Source organism: Crotalus tigris, unplaced genomic scaffold (genome assembly GCF_016545835.1).
Source record: "Crotalus tigris isolate CLP2741 ecotype Arizona unplaced genomic scaffold, ASM1654583v1 scf7180000024349.2157984, whole genome shotgun sequence".
Classification (NCBI taxonomy): Eukaryota; Metazoa; Chordata; class Lepidosauria; order Squamata; family Viperidae; genus Crotalus; species Crotalus tigris.
The window spans coordinates 1,879,448-1,907,062 of NW_024100518.1; positions in this window are offsets into that span (position 1 = coordinate 1,879,448).

Below are 27,615 nucleotides of genomic sequence, written 5' to 3' on the forward strand. Positions count from 1 at the left end.
TTTATTAAAATAAAATAAAATAAATATTTACCCCCTTTAAAAAATCTGATGCCAAGTCACAGAATGGGAAAGAGACTGTGCCAAATAACCAATAACAATATTATTGAGCGAGTTACTGTAGCACGCATACAGAAGATCCTAGATTATTCCTTTGCAACTTCCTTTTAAAGAGCATCACATTTAAAAATAATACATGAGATTTTTGGGAAGCAGCTTTCATTGAACAAAGCTAACATTGGCTCTTCTCAAGTGATGCTAAACTGCAATTCCCAGCATCTTTTCTAGTGGACATATAGAATATATGTTACTGAATATATGCTACTGAAATAGAAACTGTATTTCAGTAACATATACTACAGAAGGTCATAGATTTTCTTTCTCTATCCTCCATCAATATAAATGAATAGTTTGACCTAGTATTATGCAACTTGTTCAAGATAGAATTGTAAGTAATAAAAAATAGGACTTGTGGCTTGTTCTTCCCAGTGACTATTGCTTTGAAAGTGGTTCAAACATTCTAAACATGATCTAAGTTCTGGTAGAGACCTTTCTTTTTATTCTAAAATGCCTAGCCTATTACTGCATTACATTTCTCAGATTTAAATGAAGCCATTGTGAGGTTCAAAATTAATCTAAATGAAGAACAATTTGAGAGATTTCTGCTTTTACAGCTGACAAAGCTCAATTTAGTTCAGAAATGATAAAGAGTAACTCAAATGTAAGAGGGTTAACAAAACATGCACCACATTTTTCCTCCTTCAAAACACACCATACTAAAGCTTTCAAGAGAAAGAACAATCTACTTCATCTGTGAAAATGAGAACAATTATGTTGGAAGTAAGCCTTTAGCTAAAAAGAAAATACTTTCCTACATCACACTTTTATTTACCGCAGACGTTAAAAAAAAATCCTTAAGGATAGCTAAAAGGAAAGAGTAAAGTGTTATTATTTAAAAAAAACACCTAGGTAAGAGAAACCCCTCCAGTTTTTCATAAAAACTCTTCTGAATAGCAAATGTTCTTCTGAAAAAAAGAAATAAGAACAGAAGAAAGCAGATATTGAAGAAATGGAAATGAGTATAAAAGATAAAAAGTTTTAAAATGTTAATTATTCATTTGTAGTCACTGTGAACTTATTCTTAAAGTGGTTTATGTGTGTGATGGGAATTGTTCACTGTGCTAAAATAAATTGAAAAGTTTATTCCAAAATATCTTCCTGTCTCTTTTTCTCTCTCCATTACCAACCCCATGCCTCTCCCGCTATCAATGTCCTATTGAGTATCACCTTTGAATCCAGGTCCAGGTTCATACTTTCATCTGCCTGACCAACAACTCAACTCTGATTCTCTATTATGTGCACAGAGGACAAGTGTGGGAGAATTGAAATTATAATATTCTGTCATTTTCTTATATCATATAGAAAATAAGTATATACTTAATAACACATGCCACCTGGGACAGATAATTGAAGATAAATACATTCTGGTAAGGAGAAATTATCAACTGAGTATCTACCTTGTATTGCTAATATGCTACTAAAGTTTGACTTTTTAAAATTGACAAACTACTCTAAGCTTGCCCAAAAGAAAATGAACCTCTCATCTGCCATTTATTAAAAATACCCTAACCAATTCTTTTTCTGTTGAGGTTGGTACTGCTACTTCAATAAATTAAACAAAGAAAGGGCTTTTTCTCTAATTAGAGTTCTAAGAAATAATTCTATGTTGTATCTTTCAGTTTTCTAAAGTAAGTCTCAAGGAAAGTCAGCAGGACCTATACTATGTGCAGTGATTCAGTTGATCTTTTGCCTATAGTATAGCTTTAAAGTATCAGAATTAAACCAGTAGCAATATTTCCTTTCTCTATTTCTCCAAGGAAGCCAGAACAACATTCATAAATTTGTTCCATCACAATAACAAGTGAAGCTGTGCCCAATATAATTGTTTATTTCCACAAACTGATTTATCTGCTACACTTCTTCCTGGAGGTAAACAGCCTAACCTTGGCATTTCATGTTTTCATCACAACCATGCTGTTGTTTTGCTGTCCGTTCTACTTTGGAAAATTTGCAACAAAAAGATCAACAGGATGCAGCTGCAAAATTATTGGGAAGAGTTGATCCTTTGCAGCCCACTGTCATCAGCAAAAGCAACAGGGTCCCAGATTGTGCATATCCTCAGTTGCTATCACCCCACCACCACCACTACCACCAATGAAGACATGTTGAAGATATGGGCCTTAGTATTTTCTAATAAGGCTGTGAAGCAAAGAAGCATATAAGGCTCTCTATAGGCACTCTAAAGTGGAGACACATTGGGAATTTCCTTATCTGTCTTTCCTGCATGGATGACAATATTCTGATACCAAATCAACATAGTTCTTGATCTATGCCTTCCAATAACTAAATATTATCCAATATTTATACAATATGGAGTAAATTTGCATATAGTCATTTGCAGATCCTATTCAGCTCCCAATGGATCATTAGCTTATACCATGTTATTACTATGGTGGGTAGCTTTCTGCACAACATCAGAATAAAACTTTCTCTATGCTCTTATAGTTGAATGCCGCTGATCAGGAACAGCTGTCAATACCCATTTATCTCTATTCTGTTTAGTCTAATATGAATTGAAGAATGATCATTAAGTTGCCCTAGTGGGACGGAGTATTTTCCATTGGGATTTTGGCATTATCCAGAGGGTTGGTTGGTGAGATTGGACCCCCCTCCCGTGGAAAGGACTCACTCACCACTATAAGGGGTTGATTGTGTCTGGGCCTGGCAATGCTATAGATTAGTTCAGCAGATTGACATATTGCTATTGAAATAGGTTAATCACACACACACACACACACACAAAATAGCATTTGTAGGCTTGACACCCCATATTCTTAAAACAATAAATGTTTGAACTAGTGTCTCTAAGTGATAATCTGGCACTCATTCACACTAAAAATTGCACCAGTCATGCAGAATTTATAATGAAAACTTGATCCAAGAATACATATAGGACTGATCAGCTTTAACCTCATATTCAGAGAGTTGAGACCCAAGCTGAACTCCTAAATCTTTGGGCAAGGCCACTTCTGAAATATTACATCCTGGGAGTTCAACAACAAAGAGCAAAATGACTGGCTGCCTTAAAGATGCTGGAAATTGAGAAAATAAGTGAAGCCTAAAGTAAATTACTACCATCCAAAAAGAGCTCTGATTTGATTAGGTCAGTGTCAAGGCACAAGCAGAAAGCCACATTAAAGTGTTCTTCCTTGACCTAGTAGAAAAATATGTTGAGAGAAGATCCCAGAATCCTGCTGGACCACAATGACAAGGCTGGTAGCTGCTGTGGTCCTGACTGCTTTAATGCAGGAAAAATTAAAGAAAGTGATTGGTGGATTCCCATATCTACATTGCCCCTCCCACCAAGTGTCATTTGCCCATGGGAAAACAGGCACCAATAATTCTTCCTAAAATAATTGGGTCAGATTTGACAAGCATACACAATACTTAGAATGGCATTTTTAGCCATTTGCCAAGTTGCCTGACTTCATATGAAGGGGCTTCATAACTGAGACCTGCCAATTGAGCTATAGCTGAAGACAGATCTTGAGCTGTTCTGAAAGAGTGCTAAACCTGACTCAAAAAATAATCTATTGAATGTCTTGCTGGAGGGAGTGATTAATAAAAAGTGAGGTTCACTCTTAACTAGCACTGCAAATCAATTGTGATCAGTCAATTCTATTATTCTGGCTAGCAAGACAAGGTGGGTGGCCATACAGCTGAAATGCTGTAAGCTAAATGGTGCTCCCTCAAGAAATATTTGTCAATAGCAAATGTAGATCAGTTTATTTCGAAATCTGGGATAAATTTTACCGCTGGAAGGATTCGGGGAGGACGGTTGGGATTATAGGCTAGTGTTAAGATAGAAATATATGTAATTTTAGAATAAGTATTGTATATAAAATTTAGATGTATATTCAGAGATGAAGAACCGATTGTAAAATGTGGAATAATTTGATAAGAATGTATATACTGGACTGTCACGTTATATCCAATGGTTTTTTTTAATTGTATTATAAATAAAATTTTGAAAAAAAAAGAAATATTTGTCAATAGATTGACAAATAATCAATCTATTGCAGAAGCAGAGGAAAAGCATTTTGCATTCAACTGCAACACAACCAGCAACACACAAATTGCAGGACTTGGTTGTCTTTCTCAGTTTACTTTGACCTTTAATGTGCTAGTACTGTTTTTAACCACAGGTCTAGTACTCTTTGAAGAGAGGATTCAAGCTATGCACATAAGATCTGCCAAGGATTTTGAAGCATTCTTGTCAGATGTTACATGGAGCCAAGCGTCTAGTCTCTCTTGCAGCATGAACCAAATAATCATACAATGCAGTACTCAATAGTCAGAAGAAAGATGGTTTGCCCTCAGCAGCAAATGAAAATACAGAAGGTGGTATTTATTTATGTCTATGGTTAAAAAAAATTAAAACAGATACAGGAAACAAGCAAAAATTGCAGATATAGGCATCTACTAGTCATTATGCAGAGAAAGAGATGCACAGTGATGTCACAATACAAATACCACCCTTTTGTACTTGTACCCCCGCATCAATTGCAAGCATAGGAGTCACAGGGGTTGTGCAGTTATATCATGATACCCATGATAGTTGATAAACATGAGGTTGTGTACAGATAGTACACATATAGATAGTAGACAACTACAGATAGTATTGAAGTGACCAAGATTGCTAAACATGCCAGGTGTCTGACAGCAATGATAGTTGCAATAAATGTAATGACGCCTCTAGAGATGTTGATTGACATCTCAGATAAGAGGAGGAGAATGTTTTCTAAAATGGTCTGAGAATGGGATAAGAAAGATATTATTAGATCTATTGACCATACCATAGAAACAAGAGAATGCAAAAGTACGGAGTCTCTCTTCCCAGTTCCACTAGATGGAGCACAGTCTGTCTTGTACAGAGTCATTGACAAGAAAAATAGCAATATATTATACCTGACAAGGATAGAGGTCTTCTATGGAATGGGCAAGGAATGGCCACTTCCAGCCCTTGGCTATTGTCTGCATGGCAAAAATTGTGTCAGGAAAAGTTGGGAAATGCTACTTGAAATCTGGAGCAGTCAAAAATGACTGAAGGCTGGGAATGAGATAGACACATTATATAGAAACAGCTATTCAGCCATATTGATACTGCAGTGAGGGAGACAAGGGGATGAGACCTCAGATGATCTGTCATGCTATTTGACATCTTCACTAAAATTTTCCATATAGGAAGTGAAGTTGCAACATTGTGGATACCAGAAGCACCAGAAAAGTTAACAAAGCTAAGAAATATTTTGACAGGTAGCTACTTGATTCAAAGCAGGTCCAGTCTTGATTTGCAAATCTGCTTGAGTAAGATGATTCAATTGGAGTTGTATTCAACTGAAATTATCCTTTGAAGCATTGCATAGCCTTAGTAATCAATGTCCTCACTTAATCAAATTCTCAACATGTTCACTGATGAATTTGGGAACAAGGTGAGCAGCTGGGAAATTACATTTGGTCAAGAACAAAATAGTTGGAATTGAAGCACACACATTCATCCACACATGCACACACACATTCATGCATACATTCATTTAAAAGAGGCACCTTGGAAGACTATTATCTTTCTGTTTCTGAGTTTAGGATCTCTAGACCACTTTTTTTTTTTGGTTTGGTATTATATTAATAGTCTAATCATTTATCCACAAACAGTTCAATTTACAGAAGGTGGTTTGGCATAATTTGATTTGTTTTATAATATTCATCAGTCTCTTTTCAGGCAAACTTTAAACTTGGCACAGTCAGGAATGCAAAAAAAGTAAACAAATATAGATCTGCTATTTTCCATCACTGTGCAAGCATCTCCAGGAACCCATCAATTTAATGGATTTAGACCTTATTTTTGTACTTACCTCTTTGCAGAATGTCTGAGTTCCAGGCCTAGCTACTTAATTTTTGCATTTGTCCCAATGTCATACTCCTTTAGTTTAATGTAAGTAATGTGATTTTTCTCTGCTTTGCTTCCCAACCTAGAAAGGTACTCAGAACAAATCTGCTATCTACAATTTTTTCTTTTTAAGTTTTGTACTAAGTAACCTTATCAAATTGTATGTTTCTAAATTTTACCTCATCCCACATGAAACATGAGGGCAGGATGTTCTACTCTTTATAATATTAAGTGTATAACATTATTTTTCTGTTGCTATAAAAATGTTTTAACATTTCAGGTTGCTTTCAGTTTCTGAGCATGGACAACATAGCTTTTAATACATTATATTGATAAGCAGCAACAGAAAAATAATTCTCTGAGAAATTATTATTGTTAATCTTGGCTGATTCCAGAAAACCAAATGAAGTTGGAGACCAGGATAGAAACTACTAAGAAAATCCCAAGGCTCTAGATTGGGTTGGAAATTAAAACTAAAATGGAAGAAGCAATGGCAAATCACTTCCATGTTGTTTTCTCAGAATATTACATGAATCTGTTCATGTAGTCACCAGGAATTCAGTCAACACCAGGGTGTATTTCTACTTTTACTTATATCTTCTTAAATATTTGAAATAATGAAATCAATCATTTCCCATTTATCTTTTTCTTTAAACAGCAAGCAAATTAGATTGGTATATGCTTTATTTTTTAATTTTTGGAAGTGACATATTTAGATTTCCCTGGGCCTTTTTTAGAGTTGAGTTACTGAATAGCTAATCAAATACTCAATAACTAGATCAGATTCATGCGTTTGCTTACCTGCCTTTGTCATCTGAAAGGCAAAAAAGATGCTCAAAAAGGATTCTTCTCTAATATAAAGTAAGAAAACAACTTAGAAAAATGCTTGAATGCAGCCAATTATAAAGATTTGCAGGGATCCAGATTTCAACACTCAGACATAATTCTCCAAAGGAAGGGTAAGAAAGTTATAGCTACCTGAATTTGATGGCCTCTACCCTCAAATATCTTGCAACTAGTATAATGAGTATTAAGGAAACTCTAAAATATTTCAATCCCTCTAAAGTAATTTATATAATGGGTTTTACTAAAGTCACCTGTTATGAAAGAAAATTTAGTGCAAATGGAAGTAAAGAGAAAAGTACATTTGCAGTAAAAAAGAGAGAATGAGATTAGAGAAAGGAAAAGACAACAATTTTAACAGTAATCTGTGGAAAGGAATTGTGTGAATCTGACTTGGGGGTGGTGGATAGATGGGTGAGGGTATATAGTCTTTGGATATTTAATACAATCATTATAAATATCATCATCATCAAAACTCCAAAAACATAGAGAAACCTAGAGTTCCGGGAAAAAAAATGTATCTTCTTCATGGACTTTGACCTTCTGATGGCCATAAAAATAGCAGGCATATTTATTACAAAAAAATAGAAAGAAATATAATCCTTTCATAAAAGTCTCCAAGACAAATCCAGCTCCCATGTCTGCTCATGTCATGGAGAAGGGCAACAATTCTTTCCTTGCCAATGATTTGTGTTATCTCAAAAATCTTAGCAAAATGGGTATTTTAAGTAGCTTCCTGACTAGAAGCTGGCTTCATTTTTCAGAAATAATTTCTTTGTTGCTTTGGGGAAGACAGTCTCATGTTAAGAAAGTTCCAAATAAATCCCTTATCCCTAGAAGCCCTGTCCAGGCAGTACATAACAGCGTTATGCAAAGCACTCAAGTCAGCTTGCGAATAAAGAGTAGGGTTTAGTTGAATCTAAATGCTGTAGAGAAGGGAAAAAAATAGTGTTTTGGAGTAATATCTGTAGAGAGAAATAAATATTGGGAGTAATTATGCAAATTAAAAATATAGGAAAATAGACTGTTTTAGAAATTGTAGACAATATTCGTAGCTTGGACTGTAAATTTAGGCAGAGGTTTGTCCAAGCTTACTGCTAGGTGACCACACCTCATTAGTTGAATTTTGTACCTCACAGCAACCAGTCAGAAGTCACAAGACCAATCTTATGCTGGTCTTGGATATGAAAATATATAAATACATATACAAATATATATATATATATATATATATATATATATACATACACAAATACACATATGAATATATTCTCATATTCATAGAATTTATGTTGACATGAAAAGATTGATAATATAAAAATCATAATCGAGTTTAAATGAAATATTGTAAAATTCATTGATTTAAATGGAAATATTAGAATCAAAATAGGTGCTACGTATTTAATGCAGCATGGAGTTTCCTTTCTTATTCAAAAGTAATATGTACTCTATATTACTTTATATATATTTATACTATACTATACTATACTATACTATACTATACTATACTATACTATACTATACTATATTAATATATAATGTATTACCCTATATTACAAAAAGTCATATTAACCCTGTGTGCATGTGTGTGTGTGTGTGTGTGTGTATGTATGTACATCTATTTCTGTAAAGACTTCCTGATGAGTTTTCTAAGACACACACTTTTTCATTGCTGCAGTACATCAACTAGTTACATGTAGGCATTTTTAAATTAGTATTGCAGTATCTCGAACAGTGCATTAAAAAAAATCAGTGCTCTAGTTTGCTGTAATAAAATCTTAATGAATAGTTGAACCAGAAGATCAAAAGTTCTACTCGCTTCCTTGGTACAGTTTTCTACTGCAAAGTTGGCAGGAAAGGGATTGGTTTGTAAGCATATGATATGTGGAATGTCAGCTAATTTCAAGAAAATGTATTTGTTTGTTTAAAACACAGGCCAAAGTGTGTCATCTTCCTTCCTTTGGATTTGATCTTGTTTTCCATTCTACAAACATGTCTCTCTGATCACTCAACCCCTTTTGGTGTTATTATTGTAAATTGCTAAGTGCTGGTGAGTTTATGCCCACTTTGATGAGGATACTAGAAAGGATTTCACTTTTTTAAAAAACATGAATGTAAGATTTTGGTAAGACATTTATTAGAAGGACTTCAGATCATTCTGCACTTTATTTTATTTGCTGTGTCAACTCAAATTTCCCTGAAATTCATCCGGATGACAAGGGATGTAAACTTACCTTATTGCATATGACAGGAAAGCATCACGTAGAACAGTGGTTCTTAACCTGGGCGATATTGCCCCCCAAGGGGCGATTTTGTTTTTCAGGGGGGCGATGGAATGAAAAGGGGTGACATGGGGGCGAAGGAATGAAAAGGGGGCGATATGGGGGCGATGGAGCAAGAAATTTTGGGGACATTTCTGAGCCTGCCCCTGTGGCTCTGAGCCTCCTCCGCCATTTGGGGGGGGGGAGAGAGAGAGAGAGAGAGAGAGAGGAACTTGTGCTTCTCTCTCTCTCTCTCTCTCTCTGATGCGGATTTGCCCCTTCACAGGGCTCCTGGTTGGCCCTGCGCCCGGGTTCCATGCCTCCTGGGACAAGCACAGCCAGGAAGTCCATTTCCCTGGCTGGCCCCATCCCAGGTGCACATGGCCGGAGAACCATGCAGGGGATCCCCACTGGGAGCAGCCCACCAGAGCATCAGCCTAGCGGGCCAGCCTCCCTGCAAGCCGCGGCCCTGAGGGAGAGCTGCCCCTGCAATCCCCAGCCGTGGGACTGTTGGCCCAGCTGGCTGGGAAGGCGTGCCGGAGTCCTGACTGTTTTGAGAGGTGAGTAGAAGATGGGGGGAGAGAAAGGGAGGGGGAGGCATTTTCCAACCAGATCTGCGGGAGCTCCTCCTCCTGAGGTCCAGTGCTGGCTTCCTTGCCCTCCCCTTCTTCCTCCTGTTTCCTCTGGGCAGCAGTCCTGGCTGGGGAGGTGGCCAGCAGGGGCATCGCTCCCTGTGCGATGCTGGTGGGTCGCGGATGGCCGGGAGCATCGTGCGTTGCGGAGCAGCCCCATCTCCTCCAGCAGCTGATGGGGGTGTTCTGCAGATGCCCTGCAAGTTAAGGCTGGGGACGCTGGCAGCGCGAGGGGAGGTTTGGCGATGCAGCCGATGGGTGGGGCATTCCGCAGAAGCCCCATGGCCCCGACTTGAGCTCAGGGACGCCAGCGGCACGTGGGATGGCCTGCCAACGTGACTGTGAGCTGGGGCATCCCTGCAGGCCCAGCAGGCAGTAGAGCTGGGTGCCTCCAGCGGTGATGGGGTCTTCTGCTGCCTCCTGCCCCCCTGCCCCTTCGGTGCCCCCTGCCCCTTCGGTGCCTTCATTTTCTCTCTCTCTCTCTTTATTTGGAGAAAGAAGGGGGGAGGGAGAGGAAAGAGAGAAAGAGAGGGGAAAGAGAAAGAGAGAGAGAGAAAGAGAGGAAAGAGAGAGAGGAAGCGCAAGTGCCTCTCTCTCCCCCCTCTCTCTCCTCACCTGGAGAAAGAAGGGGGGAGGGAGGGAGAGGAAAGAGAGAAAGAGAGAGAGAAAGAGAAAGGAAAGAGACAGAGAGGAAGTGCAAGTGCCTCTCTCTCCCCCCCCCTCTCTCACCCACCTCTCTCTCACACACACACACACACTGAGTGGGGGAAGAGGACTGGCAGATCAAGGGCAGAAAGAGGGAGGGAGGGAGGGAGGGAGAGAGAGAGAGAGAGAGAGAGAGACCCTTTTGACATCTAAAATGAAGATAACACTGAAGATATATATATAATAAAGGTAAAAAAGGATATATGCAGTGTTATCTTCATTTTAGATGTCAAAAGGGTTTTGCGGCTCCCAGTGTTTTGTTTTCGGTGGGAAATGGGTCAAAATGGCTCTTTGAGTGTTTTGGGTTGCCTACCCCTGCTCTACCCATACAGTGGCGCACCATTGGCCAGAATGGGCAGTGATGGAGGGGGGAGTGCTTCTTTCAAAACATTGCATGCTGTTTTGTGTGTCTCTTTGTATTAGTAATAGTAATAGTAGTTGGACTATTGGAAGGGACCTTGGAGGTCATCTAGTCTTAGAACACATTATTTGAAGATAGCTTTTGCCCTGCTTTATTACCTCTTTCTATTAGTTGCCTCTTTCTCATTTAGTGACTGCCTCATTTAGTGATTATTTGCAGTTACAACAGTAATGGAAAAAAAGGAACTCTATGACCAATCTTCATAGGTCTGTAAAGCAAAGGAAAGCTAAAGTAAGAGCATAAGCACAGCTGTGGTTTGATTTAGCATTCACTTCACTTAACAATCAAATTGTGTGATCCAATTTTGGTTGCTAAACAAGGATTTCATGTATATTCTTATGAAGAACATCTCTGTTAGCCATCAGGAGACTGATTGGAAATCAGCTTTTATGTTAGATTCAAGATGGGTTCTGCTTCTGAACAATGGCCAAATGTGGAGTCTAAGACCATGCTTCTTATCCCCTCCAAAGTGATGTAAAAGGCCACAATAAATATAAATTCAGATGAAAAATACTTGTAAGGAAGATATATTCATCAATTGCAATCTGCTGTTCACCATTTTCTAGCATAAGGTATGGAACTTTGATCCCAGGAGTACATTTGGATCCCAAGCCTTAGATTGCTATCATTGAAAAAATGGTACTGCAATTTCTCACTATTTTGAGACAGTAATACATATAACTATAGTACCAGCCTATACTAAGTTTATTAGAGTTTTTAAAATCATGAAGACCCCCCCTAAAACCTAGGAAAATTGTACAGAATGACTGCATAATTTCCCCACCTACAACAGTTATTAGATGACTAAATATGTTAAGTTCCATGTCCAACTTGGTTCTAGAGCACGGTGGCACAATTCACTTGGATTATTCATTGTGATGCAATGAAGGACTTCACAAAATGTATCCATATAAAAAACACAACAGAAGGCAATGTGGGAAAATCCATATTTTTGATCAGACAAGAATTAGACTCAGTATATTTGTATAATATACTGTGGCGCAGCAGTTAGAGTGCAGTACTGCAGGCCACTTTAGCTGACTGTGTTCAGCAGGTCAGCGGTTCAAATCTTACCGGCTCAAGGTTGACTTAGCCTTCCATCCTTCCGGGGTAGGTAAAATGAGGACCCAGATTGTTGGGGGCAATGTGATATATATACATATATATATATATATATATATATATATATATATATATATATATATATATATATATATATATATACATTGCTTACTGGTGTACACTGCTTAGAGAGTGCTTGCACTTAAAGCGGTATATAAGTCTCATAAATAAAATAAAATAAAATAAATATAGATGTTATTGCAAATGGTCTTTATACATGGCAACCATTACTGTATTCTCCAAGTTGTAATGACCAGCACATACACATACGCTCATATTCACACACACTAGAAGATCTCCAAGGTCTCTTTCAATGCTGTTATTCTATATTCTGTAGTGTGTTTTATGAAGTGGACATTGACTGCAGTAAAGATACTTGTCTTATCCTAAAGGGTTACACTTTTATGTTCTATTTTTTTCCCTCCCACTTCCAGGAAATAAGGACGACATGAGTGCATATAGCTGATTATTTCAACACTTTATTCATTTTTTTCAGATGGTAAAAATATTCAAATGAATTTGTGCTTCTCTCTTCTGTTTGCAGGATACATACAGTAGATTATTCAACTGGATGATGTTCATTAATCACCATGTGCTGTGTAAATAGTTGGCACATTTTCCTTTCTTTTCTGTCATGTGTGATGCCCTTTTGAAGGCAACATCTGCCAGCATATTTTCTCTGTATTTATTTATTATTTATTTTATTTATTTACAAATATTTATATGCCGCCCAATCCTCCTCCTCTGGCAAGATGCAGTTCAAATTATAAATCTTTACTGGGAGAACAAATATGGTCCAAGTTCATCTATCAGGATTCCAGTACGGATTTCTATTGGCTACATCCTAGTCCATACAACAGGATGCCTCTCTGATAAGCACTGGATGGAGCAGGACAGCATCCATAATTGATTCCATGGCATTTACATGCACATTTAATCCAAATCCAAAGAAGCAAATATGACTACCATATATTCTGGCGTATAGGGTGACCCGGCATATAAGATGACCCCCGAGTTCGACGCCGGGTCGCAAGACGATCGACGCCGAATTGCATGCCTAGAAAGTCATCTTATATGCCGGAAACTACTGGTATTTTCAGCATATAAGACGATCGACACTGAGTCGCATGCCTAGAAAGTCGTCTTATACACCAGAAACTACGTTATTTCCGGTGTGTAAGACGATCGACGCCGAGTCGCTTGCCTAGAAAGTCATCTTATATGCCAGAAACTACCTTATTTCTGGCGTATAAGACAACTTGGCGTATAAGACGACCCCTGAGTTCAGAGGCTGTTTCGACACTCTCAAAAGTCGTCTTATACGCCTGAATATACGGTACTCTCCAGTTATTATAGATTTTAATTCAAATGCAATGTTTGGAGATCTAAGGCTTCCAAAGGCCTTTTCCAGCCTTGGGGGATTTGGCTATTCATACTACATCATAAGCAGCCATAACATACAAGCTAAGAAAACCTTCTTAGCATAGAGAACTATATTTCCTCATGATACACCTCTGAGCTGCCAGATGCCAGCAGTCAGGTTGTCAAGCCATAGAAAAAGCATGCCTATCTTATATACACACACCTATAATATATGTACTCACCTTACATACCGTACTTTTTAAATTTGCTAATAAGGAGTGAAGTCGTACTCAGTGGTTCAGGAATTTCAGTGTTTTGGACTGCCTAGGAACATTGCTTCTAGCACACATCTCAGCTATTATTAGACCGCAAATATAAGAGTCATGTCCAGAGTGGCCTTCAGAGTAAAAAAAGCCAAGTCAGTTTAATGCAATCTTAACTTCAAGTGATGGACATGATTTGTTACAATGGCCACAACGCTGAGATTTTCCCAATGATACTGCACTGTTTCATAGAGAATCCTTCCCTTCATCTTATTTCACTCTACCTGAATGCATAATTTCTTACATAGACTTTCTCCGCTGCACTTTTTCTTGCCATCTCTAGAATGCTTAGTTGAGTTCTGCAAGATGTACTGAATGAGTTTCATGAATTCATGATTTGAATCAAAAGCAATTGATAGCTATGAGGATCTTCTGCAAAAGCTTAGAGTGATAATGCCTGGAGAAAATGACAGTTTTGCCAGAATTACTGATTTATGCTAGAACCTTTTCTTCAGCCTGATCAGGCATTTTATCAATTATGCTCTTCACCAAAGCTCATTTGTCATTCTCTATCATCTTGACCCTTATGTCCCCTCTGTTTTTCAAGCAATCAGTCATTCCTGGGTGTTAGTCTACATGATTCAAAGGAATTTGTTTGTGTTATAATTTTAATACACATCATACAATATATTTCCATTGAGAGCTGTTCCCCAGTTTATGTGCAATTATATGCAGTGATCCAGATAATTTTAGGCTTTTGGAATCAATGATCTGAAGAGGACACCAGAGCATAATGTGTATACCCTTTACTTTGAAACATGGAGCTCTTGATTTTTTCTAATATCCTGAGAACACCATGTATAACCCTAGCTATAGATGCACCAAAGACTCAAATCCATCCCTGCAAAAATGCGATGTGATTGCAATTCCTTATGAACTTTCTCTAGGTATATCATTCAAGCGACTTTGGCTTCCTACTGATTTGTTTGTTGTATCTACAGAAGAGAAATATTCACATGTACAAGTGTACATGAAAGCCAGAATCCTGGCTCTTTGTGCTCTTAGTTCATGTGGAAATCACCACGGCTTTTTTTCTCATAGAACGCCTAGAACGGAGTTCCGGCACCTTTTTTGGGATGGAACCTTGTAGGGTAGGCAAGGCGGGTTGTATGACATGTGTGAGTTCCGGCACCTTTTTTTTTTTTTTTTAAGAAAAAAAGCACTGGAAATCACTATATATACCATTGTGGGTGTAAAGGTTTTCCTCTGACACTCAGAAGTAATACATCATTTATGAGATATTGATAGGTGGGTTTCTACAATTTCTCAAAAAGCTTAATTGGACTTTTCTGTAATAGGCACACAGGTGTTTTGGTACATGAAATACATGAACTATCCACTAAGTAAGGGACAGTAACATAAAGCCAAAGGAAAGGTAGAAAATGAATTACTGTGTAAAGTTTGGACATGGTCGTGGCCCTCCAGTGCTTCAGGCAAGAATCTTTTTCAGCTCAATTAGAGATTCCAGGATTCAACTTTGGACCTTTGTAAATGCAGTTCTTGTGCTCTATCCTTACAAATAATAGTGACCTAGATTTCAGATCACTTTCTCTAATTAAGCTCATTAGAGCTGTATCAGAAACAATCACCTGGAAAGTTTATGCTAGCAGTCTGAGGACTTATGAACATTGTTCATAAGAACTAGGATCTATCTCAAGATTTCAGGCCTTCCTCAATAGCAATTTAGAAGTTTCTTCACAATAATCTGTCCTTTCCAAATAGGTGACCCTAAAATAAACACTGAAAAATGGGTTTCTTTTACTCTTCTTCTACTCTGATCCCTAAACTAATTTTTTACCTGATGTCCACTGGCATAAGCCTCTTTTGATGACTTTTATTAACTGTTAATAAGGACAAATATTAGCTTATTGAATAATCTAGCTTGCCTTCTAAATATCTCCACTGGGATCCAAATCAAGCTAATATTTTTGAAGATGAGTGCAATAGAGGGGACTGTGAAATTAGAATTCAATGCAAACGGAGGTTCTGAAATTAAATCGGTTCCAGCAATAGTTCTAATGAGGGAAAATCAGGCACATGTGTGCCACCTTTCATAAAGATGAAAGGAGTTTTTATGCTGCAAGCACCAGGACTATGAGAAATTTTACCTTTCTGGTAAAGCTAAGGTCTAAGGAACATGAAGATGCTGCTTATGTCCTGCCCTCTCTGTGCAGAGCAGATTCCCTTCCTGAACTATTGCACCTCTGGAATTAGCTATATAGTTCCTGGAGCTAACTATTCTTGGGAATTTCAACCTGCTTTCTATAGAGGCAGCTCAGAAGTTCACGGTTAGTACAATGTTTAATGTATTCTAGAGGCCAAACATTTTTGCCTTGAGGCATATGAGCAGTGGTGGGATTCAGCCAGTTCACACTACTTCAGCAGAACTGGTACCTATTTTTTTTGTTGCCCAGGCCCAAAATGGACTTCCAGAAGTGGCATCCACAGAGAGAACCGGTTGTTCACATATTTGAATCTCACCACTGCATATGAGATGTAAGTCTTAGGGATATTAACATCCATCTCTTGTCATGCTCAGCATAACTCATTATCTGGCACCACAAAACTCAGTGGGAGGATGACTTTATTTGCCCCATTTGCTCTGGGCTTCTCAGAGGATCCTGGGGGAGTTTCTAAAGCTGAAGGTGAGCAGTTCCATCAAGGTCCTAATCACCTGCTAAATAGAGAGGGTTGAATAACATTGCAGTTTAATAGCCATTCCCATCTTATTGACCTGGGGAGATCCTTAATTTTCTGGGAACTTTATGGGATGAGGTAAACCAAGAGATGCCTGAAGTGATACTGGTTTAAAATAAGACAGACTCTGATCAGGCAGACTTACACTAAGGGGATAACTGGGATAAAATCTTTATATTCATTTTCATTATTTCCACAAATTGTTATCCAATAGGTGACCCATACCCATACTAAAGTGTAAGTACGGGCAGAAATATCATCCAAATGGCTGTTAAAATGAATTTTCTAGGAATCTAGAGAACAAAGTTTCTCAAATTTGCTCAGAGTTTGACAGTAATTGAGCAGTCCAGAGAAGAGCATTGATGATGTTACCTAGTTTGATAGTGTACCATCTGCAAGAAAACCACCAAGTTCAGAGAGTGCCAGGAACTCCATAGTTCAACCCTGAGCTGCACATATTTTCTTCTATCAAGAGAAGATGATTGAGGTCTTACCTTGTGATGTTATCTTGTATGAGTTTGGCCCAGTCAAATCTGAAGAAGTGGAAAAGAATCTTTGCAGTATCAGGTAAGGCATTTTTTGCCTTGACCTTCCTGGTTGATGAAAAAGTCTAGGAGGTTGGATCAGAGTGGTGATGAGCTGAGAAGAGTATTACCACATTCTCCTCAAGAAGTCATCACTCAATCCAGATATATTAGCAGATTGAACTTTTGAGGGAAGGTTGTGGAAAAAAAATGATTGAGCTGCAATTACAGAAGGTCCTAGAGAAATTGGATTATGCAATACGAATTGAGGATCAGGTTCAGTTACGTCTTTAGTCTTCTTCTGACTCAGCACCTCAGTCACACAGTTATTGTTCATATTGTAATACCTGTGGTGAGATTATCATAATCCATAACTTTAAAATCTAGGCATAGGATAATCACATGTGCAACTCAGGGACTCAGTGAAGTTTGCCCTTGATCCTAAGGGCACTGAGATAACTGGCAAACATCTTTTAATCTTATCTCATCTTACCAATCTTATAAATTTATTATTTTTTAAAAAAAACATAGTAAACAAAGTACTAATCCATTTCACTTTTCCTAATCTGAATTTATACTCCCTCCCATGATGCTCTAAATCTGTTGTTCTCAACAGATTCTAAAAAAATGTCAATTGATGCTTAAACGTATATGCACCAGAGCATTGAATATTTATGAGTAAAAGTTCCTGCAGCCCTCACCAAATTATGATTTTGAAGGGCAGTCATAATACAAAAATGAAGAGTGAAGGGGGAAAACAACAAACAAGAAGTGCTTATAAAAATATGCATTACGGATTTGTTTTACTGAACTATAGAATGACATTAGCAAAAAGATTCTGTTAGGGGAACACAGTATATGTCTGGGAATTACTAGACAATAGGTTGCATTTTAGCCTCATTTTTGTTAAATCAGGAACTGTCTTTCTATCTATCTATCTATCTATCTATCTATCTATCTATCTATCTATCTATCTATCTATCATCTCATTTATATCCTTTATATTTTTCTGTTCACTAAATTTAGTCCTTGATTGAGTGATTTCACTTACCAATTAAGATGAAATTGATCGATCGATTATGTAACATGCTAACTCCTAATGGCTATCTAGATAGACTTCTCCCAAATAATCTATCCCCAACCTGGCCTTTCGGCTCTCACAGTCAAACTATTTGCTAATCAAGGCAATTCATCTTGTTGCTGGTCATCATCTTCTCTGTACTTCCATCTTTCCTAGAACTATAGAGTTTTTAAGAGAGCTGCATCCTCTCATAATATCTTCAAAATACAATACTTTGAACCTGGCAATTTATGCTAGGAATGAAAACCATGGATTAATTTGTTCTACAATCCATTTGTTTGTTTTCTAATTCCAATACTGAATTTTTTTAAAAAAACACATCAATATTCTTTCTACTCTGTTTCTTAAAACGTCAACTTTCATTTCCATAAAGGATCATAGGTCACTGCATGATTCAGATCTTTATAGGTGTAGATACTTCATACATCTGCATATCTTTTTCAAACACTTCATTGCTACAACACCCAATGCTACCCTGTGGTTTATTTCTTGACCACTATTTTCTTTACTCTTGATAGTTGATCCTAAAAGGCAAAATCTATCCATCGGCTCAATGTCTTCATGTTAATTCAAAGGCTAGTTGATGGACTTGGCATTAGTTTGGTTTTTATATTTAATCATAGACACATCATTTTTCTGCACTCCTTGACTTTCATTATTAGAGCTTGCAGATCATTTACATTTTCCATTCTCAGTAGTGTCATTGGCATAGTGCAGCTTATTGATATTTCTTCCTCTAATTTTAAAGCCAAAATCGTCTTCTTCCAATTTAGCTTCCTCTCATTCTTTTGTAGGGACCATTTTGTTTCGCAAAATTTAATCCAGACTGGGGCTTCCTGTAGCATGTATAGGTTTTACCTCTCATGTTCGGGATTTTCACTTTCTCAGTGTTTCCACCTCTCTCTTGAAGACTGCAGCAAAAGTCTCTGCTGTGTGCTCTCAGCCATGCTTAGTAGGCAGTGTCTTGGCCAAAGGGAAATGTTTCTGGCCGCTGCATGACCTTTTGTCTTTCTCTGGGACTTGGTGCAAGACCATCCCAGCTGCTGGTAGGCTAGAAAGTGAATGCCAAAAGATCTCAATCCCTCTCTTGTTGCCTCTGAAGGGGAAAAATCCAAGTCCCTCATCCTTTAAGAGAGTGGAATCTACATTTTCTATTTTCAAATAAATTATTGCAGCTCTGCAAGGGGGGGGGGGAATATAAGGTTCTCAATAACTGGGGCAAGGCCAAAGCTTATGTAGTGATCATGTTTGCATGAGCAAGAGCAGCACCCTTAGCAACTAAATCCCCCCTTCCTAGTTTTCCTATTTTATATGATTTAGCCTTAATTCCATTTATTCAGCAAGCTTTTGGTCTATTTCTAGCAATTGTTTCATTTCTTTTTCTCAACAATCTGCATAAGCTGTTCTTGCAAATTGTGCTTTTAAGCATCAGGCGACAATTTTTACATCAGCTGAATCCATTTTATTAGACCAAACTATTTCTTTGGTTAGTTTTCTCCATCGCTTCCCTTGCTATTGCTGCTGACATTGTTCAATGGAGGATATGGTGGTCTGCAAGCCAAGGCCTCCAAAGTCACAAAACAGGAATAGCAAGCAGCCAGTGTGGCTCTGCAAAAGCCACCAGCCAGGACCTGCAATGCTAGTTCTCCTACCATAGTTTGCCAAGCACATACCACCTAATCCAAATCTGTTTTGGTGCCTTGGTGGTCCAAAATATGTCTTTGGGTCAACCAAGTTAAAAGATCAAGGCACAGTCCTATAATCGAAGCTGCTGTAGCCCAGTTCCTGACAAGATGATTTGTCTGGCATCTGTTCTTCACCATGACCCTCTCTTGCTACCTTGTCCCTTTCCTCTTTAACTCACCCACTTCCACTCTTGTGTTTATAATATCCTTGTCAGGAGACTGAGTTTCATACATGGGTATGTGATAGTCACTGAAAGGGAATTGGTGGCTGTTTGTGTCCATTCAGATATGCAGCTTACAGGGAGCATTGCCTTGTACCATACCAGTTCAAGATTGGAACTAACTTCTAAGTTCAGAGATGTTTTGGAAGACTTTCTTTGTTTTTCTATACCTGTTGTTATCTTCATTGTTTTAAACATATGCCATTGTAATACTGTTTCTTGTCTCTTTTAACAACTCTCAAAATTCTTTGTTAAGTTTCTTATTGAAATCATCATTTTTCTTTGGCTTTTGCTCTCCTCTGTTTGTTCTGACATCCAGTTTGCTGTCTTTTATTTCTTGGTATTCAGCAGTTGCTTTTCATAGTTGTCAACAATTTATTTGTTTCATTCCATAGTTGTTTAGGTTCTGTGTGAATAAGTTACAGGACTTCAAAGAACTTGAAGTGTATGCTAAAGATCATATTGTAGAAACTGGTTGGCTTTGTTCTTCTGCACTAGCTTGACTTGGAAACTTGCACATGAGCTGTTAATAATCTGTTAAACTTTCAGCACCTGCCCACATCATTGCTGATACAGCTGAGCTTCTCTACTTCCTAGTATCAATAAGACAGTGAATTTGATTTCTGCATGTTTGGATGATATCCATGTATGTAGGCATCATTTTGGTTGTCTGAAGAATATGTGACTGGTAGACACTGGTATGATAAATCATTCTCCTGTTTTATTTCTGTTTCCTAGGCTATAGAGTCCAATTTTCTTTTCTTCCCGTATCCAGCTTCAGTATTCCAATTGTCTAGCATGAAGCACATCTTGTTTGCAGGATTTTTTTGTTAATTTCAGATTGAATTTAATTATAAAAATCCTTAACCTCTTTTTCAATTGCATCAGTGGTTGGAACATAAACTTGGATAATTTTAAACTTGGAAGTTTAATTGGTATATTTGATTTGACTGTATTGTACTCAAGTTTTATATTTATTGACTATGAAAATAACACTTTTCCTTCTTTGTTTTCCATGCCCAGCATAATCTTCTGACTGAAAATGTCAAGTTCCATTTGATTTTAATTTGCTTAAGATGCCAATGTGCAGTCATTTCATTTCATTTTTCTCTGTACTTAGTTTTCCCATGTTCACGCTCCTTTTGTCAATGCCAATGGTGTTCAAGTGGTGCTCCAGTTGTTTTGGGATTCCAAGGAGCCTATGACTATTGGTACTACCCTTGCTTGCTTTTGCCACAGTCTTTCTATTTCTATTTGTAGGTCTTTGTATTTTGTTATCTTCTCCAGTTCTTTCTCTTCTATTCTGCTGTCTCCAGGCACTGCCACGTCCACTATCCAGACTTTTTTGTCTTTCTTATCGACAATTGTTAAGTCTGGGTGTTATGTTGCATGTGCTTGTCTGTTTGAATTCTGAAGTCCCAGAGCAGTTTAATTATCATTTTCTATGACTTTTCTCTATTTTATGATCCACCAGTTTTTTCTACAGGCAAATGATATTTTTTGCAGATCTTCCAATGCACATTGTTGCTACTTTATTATTATTTATTATCGATCATCGCACAGTCAGCCAGATGTTCAGACTGGATTTGGCATTTTGTCTACCTATCGAGTCCTTACCCAGGACCTGGGATAGGCAGATGTGGATGTTTGATGGTATTACAGATATCGTCGCAGGATGGAAGCAGTTCCTAATAAGGCCGCCTTTTGCAATTGACTAATAGCGAATTTGTCAATGCCAATGGTGTTCAAGTGGTGCTCCAGTTGTTTTGGGATTGCACCCAAGGAGCCTATGACTATTGGTACTACCCTTGCTTGCTTTTGCCACAGTCTTTCTATTTCTATTTGTAGGTCTTTGTATTTTGTTATCTTCTCCAGTTCTTTCTCTTCTATTCTGCTATCTCCAGGCACTGCCACGTCCACTTTCTTATCGACAATTGTTAAGTCTGGGGTGTTATGTTGCAGGTGCTTGTCTGTTTGAATTCTGAGGTCCCAGAGCAGTTTAATTTTATCATTTTCTATGACTTTCTCTATTTTATGATCCCACCAGTTTTTGCTTACAGGCAAATGATATTTTTTGCAGATCTTCCAATGCACCATTGTTGCTACTTTGTCATGCCGCTGCTTGTAATCAGTTTGTGCAATCTTCTTGCAACAGCTTACCATGTGGTCCACTGTTTCATCAGCTTCTTTGCATAGGCGGCACTTACTGTCTGTTGCTGTCTTCTCAATTTTGACTTTGTATGCATTTGTCCTTAAGGCTTGGTCTTGTGCAGCCAGAATTAGTCCCTCGGTCTCTTTCTTCAATTTTCCTGCTCTTAGCCATTGCCAGGTTTTATTATTATCTGCTTTCCCAGCTATTTTTTTCATGTATTGGCCATGTAGTGCTTTGTCTTCCCATGCCTCTATTCTGTTCTTCATTTGGTCTTTCTTGTAGGCCAGTTTGGTCTCTCCAGTAGTTAGTAAGCCTTCCTGATATACTAATTTCAGTGCATCTTCATCATTGTTCTTCAGATATTCTTCCAAAGCCATTTTTTCTTCTTCAACCATCTGATGTACTTGTAGCATTCCACGCCCACCTATTTGCCTTGGTAGATAAAGTCTATCAATGTCACTGCGTGGATGAAGGGCATGATTCATTGTCATTATTTTTCTGGTCTGCCTATCCATTGCTTTTAGTTCTGCTTGAGTCCAGTCCACTATTCCAGTGTGTACCTAATGACTGGGATTGCCCAGGTATTGATTGCCTTTATGGTATTTTCTCCATTGAGTTTGGATTTTAAGATCTTCTTCACTCTCTTGATGTATTCACCTCTAATCTTTTTCTTGACTTCAGTGTGCTTGATGTTGTCAGCTTGAAGGATACCCAAGTATTTGTAGTACTCTTCCTCATCCAGACTCTTAATGTTATTTTCGTGGGGCATCTTGATTCCTTCAGTTTTCACTATTTTTCCTTGTTTGATAGTAAGTGTGGCACATTTGTCCAAGCCAAACTCCATTACAATATCTTGGCTATATATACGGACAGTGTTGAGCAGCGATTCTATTTCAGATGATGTTTTTCCATACAGCTTCAGATCATCCATATAAAGGAGGTGGGATAGTCTGGCAGATGTTTTTGATGTTTGATAGCCATGTCCTGAGTTATTCAGTATTGTTGACAGAGGAAACAGTGCAATAACAAATAGTAATGGTGATAATGAATCTCCTTGAAATATTCCTCTCTTGATATTAACCTCTCCCAGCCTCTCACCATTGATCTGCAACTGTGTCTTCCATTGTGCCATCGATCTTTGCACAAATTTTCTGATGTTTCTACTGACTCCTGTTATTTCTAGGCACTTGATTATCCAATCATGTGGCAGAGAGTCAAATGCCTTTTTGTAGTCAATCCATGCCACATTCAGATTGGTCTTCCTTTCTTGCAGTTTTCCAAGATCATTTTGTCTATTAGGAGTTGATCTTTTGTTCCTCTGCTATTGGGGCGGTTTCCTTTCTGCTCAGGTGGAAAGAGATTGTTTTCAACTAGATGCTGTTGTACTGCATCAGCTACCACACCAGTTAGTAATTTGAAAGTTGTTGGTAAGCAGGTAATTGGCCTGTAGTTACCTGGTGTTGCCCCTTTTGCTGGATTTTTCATTATTAGGTAGGTTTTCCCAGTTGTTAGCCACTTTTCAATTTCTCCTCCTTGTAGTATATTGTTGAACTGCTTGGCAATGAGTGGGTGTATAACAGTTAGATGTTTCAACCAAAACCATGCAGTTCATCTTCACCTGGTGCTGACCAATTTTTGATTTTCTTTGCTCTTTTTTCTACCATTTTTGTTGTTATTACTAGTTCTTTCATTTCAACTTCTGTTTTATTTGCATCCACCTCTTTTAACCAAGCCGCATCCTTGTTGTATTTCTTTGAGTTATCCCATATCTGCTTCCAGAAATGCACTGTTTCTTCCTTGTCAGGTACTGACATTTTATTATTATTATTATTATTATTGATCATCGCACAGTCAGCCAGATGTTAAGACTGGATTTGGCATTGTGTCTACCTATCAAGTCCTTACCCAGGACCTGGGATAGGCAGATCTGGATGTTTGATGGTATTACAGATATCGTCGCAGGATGGAAGCAGTTCCTAGTAAGGCCGCCTTTTGCAATTGACTAATAGCGAATTTGTCAATGCCAATGGTGTTCAAGTGGTGCTCCAGTTGTTTTGGGATTACACCCAAGGCGCCTATTACTATTGGTACTACCCTTGTTTGCTTTTGCCACAGTCTTTCTATTTCTATTTGTAGGTCTTTGTATTTTGTTATCTTCTCCAGTTCTTTCTCATCTATTCTGGTGTCTCTAGGCACTGCCACATCCACTATCCAGACTTTTTTGTCTTTCTTATCGATAATTGTTAAGTCTGGGGTGTTATGTTGCAGGTGCTTGTCTGTTTAAATTCTGAAGTCCCAGAGCAGTTTAATTTTATCATTTACTATTTTATGAACCCACCAGTTCTTGCTTACAGGCAAATGATGTTTCTTGCGGATCTTCCAATGCACGATTGTTGCTATTTTGACATGCCGTTGCTTGTAGTCAGTCTGTGCGATCTTCTTGCAGCAGCTTACTAGGTGGTCCACTGTTTCTTCAACTTCTTTACATAGGCAGCACTTACTGTCTGTTGCTGTCTTCTCAATTTTGACTTTATATGCATTTGTCCTTAAGGCTTGGTCTTGTGCAGCCAGAATTACTTCCTCAGTCTCTTTCCTCAATCTTCCTGCTCTTAGCCATTGCCAGGTCTTGTTATTATCTGCTTTCCCAGTTATTTTTTTTAACATACTGCCCACGTAGTACTTTGTCTTCCCATGCCTCTATTCTGTTCTTCATTTGATCTTTCTTGTAGGCCAGTTTGGTCTCTCCAGTAGTCAGTAAGCCTTCCTGATATACTAATTTCAGTGCATCTTCATCATTGTTCTTCAGATATTCTTCCAAAGCCATTTTTTCTTCTTCAACCATCTGATGTACTTGTAGCATTCCATGCCCACCTATTTGCCTTGGTAGATAAAGTCTGTCAATGTCACTGCGTGGATGAAGGGCATGATTCATTGTCATTATTTTTCTGGTCTGCCTATCCATTGCTTTTAGTTCTGCTTGAGTCCAGTCCACTATTCCAGCTGTGTACCTAATGACTGGGATTGCCCAGGTGTTGATTGCCTTTATGGTATTTCCTCCATTGAGTTTGGACTTTAAGATCTTCTTCACTCTCTTGATGTATTCACCTCTAATCTTTTTCTTGACTTCAGTGTGCTTGATGTTGTCAGCTTGAAGGATACCCAAGTATTTGTAGTAATCTTCCTCATCCAGACTCTTAATGTTATTTTCGTGGGTCATCTTGATTCCTTCAGTTTTCACTACTTTTCCTTGTTTGATAGTAAGTGTGGCACATTTGTCCAAGCCAAACTCCATTGCAATATCTTGGCTATATATACATTATTATTATTGTTGTTGTTGTTGCTGTTGCTGTTGTTGTTGTTGTTGTTAGGATTATTAAAGAAATAACATTTAATCAGCTCTGCAGTATTTACATAGCATCAATTTCTTCTGTCTGATGATGTTGCCAGATTATTGCAAACATTTAATGGAAGGACATAGATGAAATATGTTATTACACTAATTAATTCTGTTAATAAAATGTAATTTTAATTTATTAACATTGCTTGGGTGGTCAAATTTAGTATAGTTTGGCTCCCTGCTCTGTGCAGGGTAGTGTAGGTTGTATTTAATTGTATATAGAAGAAGACGAGGGGAAGGAAGAGGAAGGAAGCATTGTGTGACATTCCCAGTAAAAAATAATGAATTCGTACCTACCAAAGAGAGGCTTCCATCTAGTCCAAAGTTATCAACTTTTGGGATCTGTGAACATATTTAGAATTTTGAGAGCATGCTGTGGGTGCCACCAAAACTTGGTTGCCAGTGTGGGTAAGGCCAGTCACTAAATATTTAACCTGGGTGAAGCTGTCCCCCATCCTATCTCCCTAGTGTGGTATTTACCACTTTCACCTTCTGACTTTTTGGCTGAATACAGCTGGGCACACTCCCAAACAAAGTCTTGTGTAACAGCCACTAGCTGTATGTACTACCCAAAATAAGAAGGCCCAGGGCCTTTTTTCTAAATAAAGAAAATGCCTGAGGGTTATGCCTTGCAGCTTCCTTAAAAAAATAAAACTACTATGGGAGAAAAATACACGTGTGACAGGAAGGATTCAAGGAAGATATCTGCAAGATGCTTAACTCTACATCTTAAAGTAGGTGCCACTGTTTAGTCAAGCTAAATTGTTCACTTCCAAATGTGATGTTTCAGAAACGGCATTTTGAAAAGCAGTCATTTGCCTTGGGCTTTCCATTGTAAAGACATTTTTAATAAATGTTAAAAACATGTTGAGCCATTGTGTGATCTCCCTATAAACTGAAGCCCTTTCCTCCATTTTGCCTTGTTTTATCCTTTCTTCAACTAGAATTATCTAGCTAATCTAAAGACAACGCCTCTCTTTTTTCTCAGTAGTTAACTGATTAGTTCACTTACATTACTATATGTCGTTTTAGATAAACCGATGATAAAAAGGAACATAAAAAAGTGAACAATTCTTTTTGAGAAATTGAAAACAAAGAGGATCTAGGAAAAATACTCAGCCCTCCTCAAATGTTAGCATCCCTTCCCTTTCTCCATTAACCTTCTCCCCAAATTCCTATTTGTGTGTGATTCTTCTCTTGTTATTGGGTTGTGTTCTGTTCCTTTTTTGTCCTTGCAAACATTCCTTGGAGCATACTCAGCTGTAAAACCAACCTGTCATAAGCAAAACAATTTATCTCTCCCTTTAAGTTTTGTTAGCCATGGCCTTCCTAAGAAGGCTAATCATAATATACACTATATTGAAGACATATCAAGGAATACACATCCTATGGACTTCTGTTTGTACTCACTGCAGATATAATGCCTTGAAGAAAAAGTTCCAGATCTTTTCTAGAAGAGTCCCTAGGCTCTTGAACCTAAAGCTTATGCTGTTCCCTGGAACAGCATTGACATTTGATCAAAAGGCACTTTGATAGGATGGCTCATGGCAGGATACAAATTGTGCTGAAGAAGCTTCTTTATTTTATTCTTGCAACCAACTAGGCTTGTAATTCTGCGATGTTTGTTTATATGAGAAATCTCCATTCATTCTGTTTAGTAAAATTATGAGCTCTAGCACCAAGAATGTATGTACTCTGACATGCCTTCTCTTAGATAGAATTTGTGGCATTCTCTGTTCCTTTCTCTATTTTTAAAATGTAGCAAAGCACATCTGTTATACTTTCATGGATAATTTCCTGCAGGCATGTTTTATGTGTGTGTATACATTGTTACACTTTGAAGTTATGTATATATTTAGTTTTCTCTTGCTCTATCACATTTTATTTGAGATAGTTTCTTCATTCCTTTCTTTGCTGTCAATGTTTATCACAATACCATTTAAGAGACTAACATAACAACTCTATGGAAATTCTCAGTCATCTTTGTCACCTTTGGAACAACTCTATCAGTGTTTACTTAGAAGTAAATCCCACTGATTTCAGTGAGACCCACTCAGCCAAGATAAATATTTTTTGAACACAGTGGGATTTATAATAGTAGTAGTAGTAGTAGTAGTAGTAGTAGTAGTAGTAGTAGTAGTAGTAAAGTTGGAAGGGACCTTGGAGGTCATCTAGTCCAACCCCC